Source organism: Vicugna pacos, chromosome 24 (assembly GCF_048564905.1).
Source record: "Vicugna pacos chromosome 24, VicPac4, whole genome shotgun sequence".
NCBI lineage: Eukaryota > Metazoa > Chordata > Mammalia > Artiodactyla > Camelidae > Vicugna > Vicugna pacos.
Window position 1 is genome coordinate 8,872,334 of NC_133010.1, and position 10,328 is coordinate 8,882,661.

Consider the following 10,328-nt stretch of genomic DNA (forward strand, 5'->3'; position numbering starts at 1 on the left):
GTTGCCTAAAAATTCTTATTTTATTCCAGAAGTTCCTAAAGTTCATTCCATTCAGGAGCTCTTTTGGATTCATTAGAAGAGCGGAAGTTGGATGTAGGTTTCCATGTTGGTTGGTGTCGGGTCCTACCTGTAACACACACAGCCCTGACAGTTTCCTCATTTGAATAATGGTAACCCTAGGAACTAACTCAGCTAGAAGATGAGAATAGTCTCCTCCGAAATACACAACTGGCTAACGTGGGGCCTGGCACCCAGTAGGCATGGCTGTGGAAATCAAAATATATCTCTGCTTCCACTCTTCGCCTTTTTCTTCTTTCCTCTCTATGTGACATCTCGAACAGAGTTAAAGAACATGAGAATTTTTCTTGAACTCTGATTCGATGATTTCTACTATATAAACAGTTTATCTTCTCTGGACTTCACTTTCTAAAGTCCTGTCTTGCTCTAAGATTTTTACAAATTTAAGAAAATTTGCATCACTAAGAAAAATAGATAAATTGTGATCTTTTTTTTATTGAAGTATAGTTCATTTGCAATGTTGTGTTCATGTCTGGTGTATAGCATAGTGGCTCAGTTACACATACATGTACATTCATTTTTATACTTGTTTTCATTGTAGGTTATTACAAGGTGTTGGATATAGTTCCCTGTCCTACACTGTAGGACTTTGCTGTTTATCTATTTTATACAGAGTAGGCTAAATTGTGATCTTTATTGAAGTCCTTTCTACTGCAATGATTCTCTGTAGAAATGAAAACATGACATTACAGAGCAGAGAGTCTTCTATTTACTGACTTGTCACCTCAGACAAGCCATCAAGCCCCACTAACAGCACAGCTTTCCCATCCTATGAGGCATGAAGTAGAAAAAAAGTTTCAATACCAGTTGAAAAAAGTCAATTAACTGTCTTCAATTTCAGGGAAATAAAGTGTGAAATTAATGCTTGAGCATGAGGTTGAGCCACCGACTGCCGCTGGATTTTACTCACATACTCGGGAGAAGAGACGTTCTCTCACGCACTCCGTCATCTGGGACTCTCATATTCCACTTCTGTTCAAATGTTTCCCCACCATTCTTGTTTATGTCAGAAATTAGGGTGAAACATACCATGAGCATGGTCAAAATCAGACCGTGTGCAGAGAGATGTCTCCACATTCTATTTACACAATCTGTTCAGACTCATTCTAACTTTGCAGGTGGTGTATCATTAGAAAACTATTCTTTCAGAGTAGAGGAGGCATGGTTCTTTGAGGTTGAACACTTCAATTAATAATCTAAAGATCTAAAAGTGGAATAGTCTTCATTCATTAAACAATCAATGAATTAACCAATGGCGTGATTGTCGCTTCCAGAGTACCTACTAAGTATAAAATACTAAGTTAGTAACAATAAGAGACTGTCTGATTGGAACTATAAAGAGGGTACACGGAGGAAAAAAACATTCAACCATGTATTTTTCAAATGACAAAAAATTTTAATTAATGTCATATTTTCAAGTGACAGGAAAATGAATAATTCCAACACCATAAGCTGCACCATACAGAGAAATAGAGGGGCACTTTGTGGTTTAAACATCAAGAGGAATTAATGACATATGAACCAGGCTTTTGAGAATGTGGATGCTGGAGAGAAATGAGAGAGACGGGTCCAAGAAGGGTGTTGGCAACCATGACAGCTCTGATTAGTTTTCCTCAACTTTGGGATGTTGTTTGGTTTTAGTTCCGCTAAATCAAGTTCACAATGTTTTTAGAAGTTATTTTTACTAAGTCAATTAAAGGCTAGAGTAAACTGAAAGTAACACAAAAGTCTAGACAATGGTTGTCAGTGGCAGAGATTCCTGGCTTTAGGCTCCACTAATACCTTACAGAAGCCCCAGGTGAGCTCTGCCACTCGGCCTGCACCATTGGTACTAAGATACTGAGGCGGGTCCATGTGAGTTGGTTCCATTGCCAGGACGCCAGAATCCCTCACTCTTCCTGGAAGCTGTCTGGGCACTGGCTCAGGGTGTGGCTCACTCTTTCCGCATTGGGTGTCCTCAGATTCTTTCCGACATACACTGGTCCACATCTGGCCTCAGGACACGGCTTGTTGGCTGGCCTCTTTGTCACTCGCAACCTGAATGTCTCGGGTAAGCTCTTCAGGGACTGGTTTGTTTTGTTTTATGTGTCGCCATCAGCATGTTGTTCAGGGTGGTCACCCTCTTCACCAGAGCTTCTGAGCCTCCATTTTTGCCTTTTTCTCTCCTTTTGGCAAAATAAGTGGTTGTTTTTCTAACTCATGCAAAACGCGTTCTTAAGGGCATTTATAGCACCTCGTGCTGAGGCTGTTCTTAATCAATTTTTGTTGAATAATTAATAAGGAAAAAATTGACTGATGTGTCTTGACTCCAAGAATGATCCGGTCGGCTGTCCTACAAGGAACCCATCCTGCTCCTTGCTTAAATTTTGTTTTGGTGAGTTATTATTCAGATTCTTCCCATGGGAGCTTTTCTATTCAGAATAGTGTCACTACCATTTCAAGTTTATCAAAAATACATGTAAAATATAGGAAATATAGCAAAAGCAATTTCTACCAGGGAGAGGTGATAAATAGCATAGTAAATAAAGCCTCGCCAATCTTCCAAACTAAATTGTGCTGGCAGGTGCAGACCTGGCAGAGGGCAGAATCCATCTCTGCAGCCCTACTAGAGGAGATAACGGTTTTCCCAAATGTAGTTTATAAGTCAATAAATTCAGACCCACTAGTTGTGAACATCTAGGGGCAGGAGGTTCTATCGCGTTTTTTCTTCTGTCGTGTTTGGGAGTGCAATACAAAGGATGCTAAACACAACATAAAAGACCAGGAAAAAAATGGAAGTTGGAGAGGATTATTATTATATAATAACTTCTCATACATGATTTCTGAAATCCGTCTTCAGTAGGCAAGTTAGGGGAGGAGGATGCGTTCAACACCACTCCCATACATTCCCTCACCCTCAACAGCCTCCTCTCCATCTTTCGTTTTGTTCAGTCACTGGGAAAACAGGCCAATCAGAAGTTGGGTAAGTCAGTGGCTCGGCTGTTGATTCTATTCCTGTTTCCCATAAACTGCTGGTGCCCCACGGGTGCACCGTGGTGGAAGATGTATAAAAACACACAGTGGAAAAAAAAAGGACCATCTCTAAAAAAAACTAAAACACATGCATGGTTATTTAATATATTCTGACCTGTAGAATGTCCCTTTCTTTTGTTTTTTCTCTCCCCTCCTCTCCCCACCTTTTGGAATAACAACAAAAATTTGAGGAAACCTAAACACTCAAATGTTGAAATTTTCCAAATGGCTGCTCACTCATATCTGGGTACATGAAGACACTACGTTGTTAAAAAAAAAAAAGAAAGAAAGAAAGAAATACAACTCCCTTGTACTTATTAGAAAATGAAAAAAGGAATTATGTGATATCCAGGATATGAGAGATTCCCAGAGCGATGTCCCTGCCCTTAATGAGAAATCACAGAGAAGGCTGCCACCGCTTGCCTGGGCGCCTGGGCTTATCAGCAGGTCTCAGAGTTTAGGCTTCTGTGATATTGAGTGAAGATTATAAGCCAGATGGGCCACAAATTCTGTCAAGCCTTCTTGGCGGCTGCTCTCATTACAAAAGCCAGCCAGCCTTTTCCAAAAATAAGAATGTGAAGCAAATTGGGCTTATAGACCCTTATAATGCAATTGCACGCAGAGATAGGGGCCTGAGCGGGCAGGCAGAAATATTATTGATGGCTGGTGAAAACAGGGAATAAGATGTTATTAAGGCAACTCAGAGATAGATATCGATAGGTAATATAAAGGCTTTATTGGTTTACAGGCTCTAGGAAAAAGGGTTCACAGCTTCGACCCTTTACTTTGCTTTTAATTTCAGTGGAGGTGCAAAGTTTATGAATAAAACATCTCTTCACTCATGATTCCGATATTAGTCACTACTTTCTCGGTCCCTTGTCCACCAGAAGCAAGCAACAGACTAACAACGTGAACCTTAAAGGCTTTTTACTGAGGAAGAGAATCGTGTGTGTGTGTGTTGGAATGAGAGAGGACCGTGTTCTAGAAACGGTAAAGTTCAAGGAACATAATACAGTGCCTTTGAAAGAAAACTTCCAGAACAAAATGCCAAGGTATGACACAACATTCGAAGTAGCCCACGTGATTGAAGAGGAAGTAACGTGCACGGCGCAGTGAATCAAGTTGGGAGGGACCGGTCGGCTCACCGAAGGTACTCATGAGTCAGACTTGTAACGAGTCAGACTTAAGGAAACATGGTTTTGAAATGACATTTACTTAAAAGTAGGGGATCAAAATGTGTAGATACTGACAGTCATATGCAGAACAGATCAACAAGATTATACTGTGTAACACAGGGAAATGTATACAAGATCTTGTGGTGGCTCACAGTGAAAAACAATGTGACAATGAATATATGTACGTTCATGTATAACTGAAAAATTGTGCTCTACAATTTGACACAACATTGTAAAATGACTATAACTTAATAAAAAATGTTTTTTTAAAAAAAGTAGGGCATCAGATGGAAGAATTAATACTGTCTGGGATGTGTTACTGGGATGGTGGTAGGAGGCGCCAATTCTCTGCTCCCATCTCCAGGCATCACTAGGATGGTGCCAGTTTTGCTCAGTTTCTTCCACTCTAGTAGAAAATAATAGCTCAACTGCATATAAAACTGACTGAACTAATCAACCAGCCATTTGATGGACTATTATGCAATCACTGCACTTTATTCCAAAGTATTTATAAAATCAAGGGTGAGGCAGCCCCATTTGTATTACAATTAGTTTGGAAATAGAGCTCGATTTGCACTCCCCCTCCCTCCCCTCCCCTCGTCCACCCCTCAAGAAACACAGCACAAAGACAGCATGCGTGGCTTATGTCTCTGACCAACTTAACTCACTGGGTAGGAGTCTCTGAAACCGGCAAGGGCATTCACACCTGCATGTATCATGTCGTGCCATGAATAGATGCTTAATTAAAAAGACAATGGCTCGCTTCACAAGCCATGCAGCCAATGCTGGGGTACCCTACAGTGGTGTCACTGAAGACACATTTTAGGCTTAAATCCTTGCCATTTGCTTACGAGCACACATCACAAAGCAACCCCAAGAATTCCTAGACCGGGCCAAATTCTCTGAATAAAACGTGAGAACCTTAAGACATTATTTAAGTAAAAATAGACAGTGGATGGACTGCACTGACAGAACCGAAATCTATTACTACGACAGGTCATTGTTTTAACTTTTCATCCAAGTTGTTAGACTCAAGTAAGCAGAAGCTTGTGATGTGTAAATAACTCATTGCTCTTCAAAGAATATCCTCGTGATTTTGGGTAATTGTGGCATTTGGGTCCACATCCCTGGACCACTTAGAAACACTGGGTTCTCGGATTATGGAACAGTGGTCATTATGCAACGTGTATGTTAATGTCAAGTTCACTCCAGTAGTAGTCTTGTTTATATCTGTATGATAAAGAACCAAAGAATTCTTACTCAGTTAGCTAATATTGTTGATAGTCATTTTTGCATGTTTTAATCTAGATTCCCTTGATGGGTTGAAAAATTATTGATGAGAAGAGTTATGACTTTAAATTTTTTTTAAGTTTTAATTTTTTTGGTCTTTTTATCATAAAAGCTATTCCATATACATAACAAGGACAGAATATGTGTTAGAATGTTTGCTGATTTTCATATATATTTCCTTAGTGAAAAACCCTACTTGAAAGATGTTTTCAGGCATCAGCCTTAAACCCATTTGGCATCACCTGGCATCAGAGGGGACCTGGATCTCTTCTTCTCCCATCTATCTACTGGTTCTGCTCACCCAGACTCAGCCTGGGTAAAACAAATCCACAAACATAACTGTAACTCAGAAGGAATCTTCTAAAAACGGGGTAGGGTTGTAGTGGAAGAAAGAGAGGGTATCTGATAAAAAAAAAAAAATCAGAGTACTACTGCATTTTTTTCTTTGCAATACAGACTTTGGAAAGGCATAAAACCCCCACCAAAATCGCCGAGCCATCACGTGTAAGCCGGTGGAGAAGGACCTTTGGTTCTGAGAATTGCTTAATTTTGACTCCTCCGGGCCCCGGGGACATTCACATGCTGCCTTCTTGCTCTGTGGCCTCATTTCTACGTCTGATAGTGTCTATGTCCACAGGGCCACTCAGGGGCACGGAATTATTCTGGAGCCTTTCTGCTCCGTGCTGTCAGGTCTCTTTAGCTTCAGCCCTCACGGTGCCTGTGAATTGGCAATCGCATACAGGAGTGAGAGCTCAGAGGTGCCCGGATGACGGATTTCTGAAATACTAAGAATGAGGGAAGAAACCGGAAAAGTACTTCTGTGCTCTCCGTTTTTCGCTGGTGTTGCAAAATTCTTGATCACATTGACGTCTAATCACATATCCTAAGACAGTATCCCCAATTCAGGCATTTTCCATCTCCCCACCCCAAGGGCACAGATCACCCAAACTTCACTGAGCAGGGAAAAGAACTAACTTGTTTTGGTCAAGTATGATAAACTAGACACTATGCTAGGTATTTTTAATATATAATAGCTTAATAAATGTAACCTCAATTTCTTAAAACACACATCTAAACATTTATTTTCACATTGAGTGTTGGAATTTTCTCACAAATGCTTGAAGTATTCCATCATTCTTGCTCAGAAGATATTAAATCTGAATACTGTGTAACAGTTGTGAGGTTCTCTTAACTTCTGACTGTTAAGTTTAAACTGAGAAAAAAAATTCCTCTTTCACACTTGACTACACTGGAACTCACCTTTCACAATGTACAAAGTGGCACTTTTTTGTGTGTTTCTGTAAAAAGATCTTAATGAGAAAAATAAGAATCTGTGAACAAAAATAAAAGAGCATGAGAGAAACAGACATTCTAAGTGGCTTGAGACACAGGGTGTTTTTAAAAGGCAAAAAAAAAAAAAACCTCCCAAACTCTCTTTTATTTTCTCATTAACCACTGCAAAGATGAATGGAAAGACCCAGTAAGGCCCCTCTGTCCTGAGATATGAAGGAGAACGTAAGCTTACTTACAAATGTTGATCCAGAGCAGAGTTTTCTGGCTGTTTCCACAAGTATTTGATTTAGAATTTTGACTTTATTTTGGCAGAGTGAGAACATATCTGCTCCCTCCCTTTCCGCCTCCCCAAACCAAATGAAAACCACAGAGAATAAACCCAAAATGTTTGTAACGAATCTAGGAATGGTCTGTAAATCTTAAACAGCGTAGGAGGAATGGCTCCCATAAGTTTAGTGATGCCTGGATGGGGGTGGAGGAAGATGCTATGGAAGGGTGTCTATGACTGACTGCATCACAGAGAAAGCTGAAAAGCAAGGCATTCTCTGAAGAAACTGCACAATGCAGTGACTGGGAGAAAAGTTCTGTATCTGAACTAAGAGGTTTTGGAATCCATAGGCTGACTGCTGAAGCTTTTTGGGGACTTGCTTGGCATTATGGAATATCTGAGCAAAAAAGACACAGTGCACCAGTGTGATATTGTTGAACACTGAAGCCCATGAGCCTCAGATGCAGGGCTCCTCACTTGCACACGTGCTTTCCAAGGTCAGATGTGTGTATTTCGGGGTCAGGGTTCCCAAGACTGTGTTCACGTGTGGTCATAGATTTAAACTTTACATACAAAAGAGGTTTTAACCATGATGGGTTAGGACTTCTGTCTCTACTTCTGTTTCCTTTTTTATTAATGTATCATTTCCATGGACTCCCACCACCCAGTGCAGCCACTGTTGAGTTACCGTGTTGTAAACTCAGAGGTCTTTTGTCATAGAAAGTACATAAGCACCGGAAATGTGCGGGTAGCAAAAGAGAACAAGGTTTAAATAGAACGGAGCTAGACCTAGTTCCTGGAAAATCTTCCCAGTTATCAACATTTTGTCATCATTACCCAGTCAAAGTGCATATTTTCTCATATTCATACAGCATATACAATTATAAATGCTGTTTTCCTTTTTAACATCTTTGATAGGAATGGTATGGAGTAGAAGTGATGTGCTTACAGAGCATCAATCTGTATCAATGCTAAGATCAGTAAACCCACTTGTGTGGGAAGGCGTGCCCTGAATTGTGTCTTCCTGTACACGCTGGCATATCTTGCCCTGATGTCTGAGGGCTCCAGATGAAACTGAATGGAAAACAGCCTCTGGTGAGCAAGTAAAACATAAATTAGAAAGCAAATTAATAACTACTTTTATTATGTAAAAGAGTGTTTAATCACGGTGCGAGAAAATTTAACTGATCTGAAATTGCATAGCTTTTTATGAACGTTATCCTGTTAAAGATTACCCTAAATGTGGTAAGTGTAACATAAATTGGAATACCATTACCAAAAAAAAAAAATTATGAAGCTATAAGAGATTTTCCCATCTATAAAAAAGTCAATTGACTCTTCTGTGAAACAGACTGATTTTTTGTTTATACTGTGGAAATGTTATAAAAACATTGGTCATATGAGAGCATGCAGCCAAAGAGAGAAATGAACGAATTATAAAGGCATGTCTGACTGTTAATAAAAACATGCAATTTCCCTACGTTTTGGGACACTTGTATTTATTTGCTTTCTGACATTTCCAATTTGTTGTCATTTCTCAGTCAAAATAGATAATAGTTTTTTTAACCAACATTTTCAAGTATAGTTTTGGATTATTTTAATTAAAGAGGGCCAAATTATTCATGCTTTGGGACCCACCAAACCCAGATCCACCCTTGAGTTAGACAAAACCAAGACCTTACATAATATAAATTGTGACACTGTAGAAATAAAAAATGCAATCATTGAAAAAAGAGAAAGACATGAGATGGTCAGACTCTGTGTAAGTAGGATGTCATTTTTGTCATTTTTGGTAAGTGAGGGTAATAGACGTTTTTTAAACCACAATAATACTCAAGTAATGGGCATATTGTATAAATATAATAACTAAAATATCTAAGGAAAAATTTATAACCACAATATTAGATTAAAAATTTAAATAAAGAGTTTTAAGGATTAAAAAGACAGTTAATACTTTTCTATTTCATGATATTGGGTTGCAATAGTTATTGATAAAAAGTTGAAAAAGCAAGACAGAAGCATAAGAATATTTTCTGAAGGCATATTTTAAAATGTTTAAAATCATTTTCATGTAAATTCATTAAATTTCATACAACTTATAAAAATACTAAATCTGTAGGGTGGAAGGGAGAGTGTGGGAATGAGTGGAAGTTTAGTAATTCATTGTCATTCGTGTTGCAATGTTAATAAACACTCCTTGGGGAAAAGAGATGTTACAGTTATAAGTGGAAAAGAATAAAACCAAAACTACACAAACGAACAGGAGAAAACATATTTGACATACTGACATTTATGTATTAAGAAACACTGAAACTGAAGGTATAATGCGATTTTAAATTTTAAATAAAAAGCCCGTGGAATTCCTTTAGAAAAGAAGATGAGAATTCAATTGATTGGGAGCCACCTTCTTCATCTAATTGTAGAAATCTAAGTTTTCACAAATAATAGGTGAGCTCTTTCCAAATTTATATGACGGAGCTGGCAAAATATTCGCTGATCAGTATCACATCTCACAAAGCCCTTTATAAATTTAAATTTTAGAGAAGCCCCTAAAATGAGTTCCCTGTGTCCGTATTTTGTGTGTGTGTATTAAACATATATCCTTTTCTGAAGAAAGATGCTTTCCTTAGCCAGCCTTCTCAGGGCAATAAAAATTCGATTCTGTTTATAGTTAGAAAGTAAACAGGTCATTGTGACTAAGTGGACATCACCATGTGTGGGCGTCAGGTGCCAGTTCTGGGGCTGATTGTGTAGCCAGTTTGGCACCTCTGCCAACAACTGGGCAGAAGTGTAATTAGGCTTGTGTGTGGAGGGAAGTGGAAAGATGAATATGCAACCCCTCCCCGTTCCGAGCCACAAAAAAACACTCATTTTTGCCCCAGTAACAAACCCACGTGATGACTGTCCTATCACACCCACTTTGAAAAATCCACATCAAAGTCAATGCAAACAGACAGAAACATTCACCTTCAAAACTCTCGAACTAAATCACAATCTGCAGGGCGATGTGTCGGGGCAGCCATCTATTTATTTCCAATTACCTGAGAATAGCAAGAAAAATTTGCTTCCAATATTCTCGCACCCCAGCTGGCCGCCGGCTTTCTGGGACGTGACATCGAGGGTCATGAATGCCAGCAGCTCTTGTTTTCCAGGAGGACGGAGTGCAGGTTGCACTGCGCTGGCTGCTGTCAGCTCCGCTGCTCCTTGCTCTG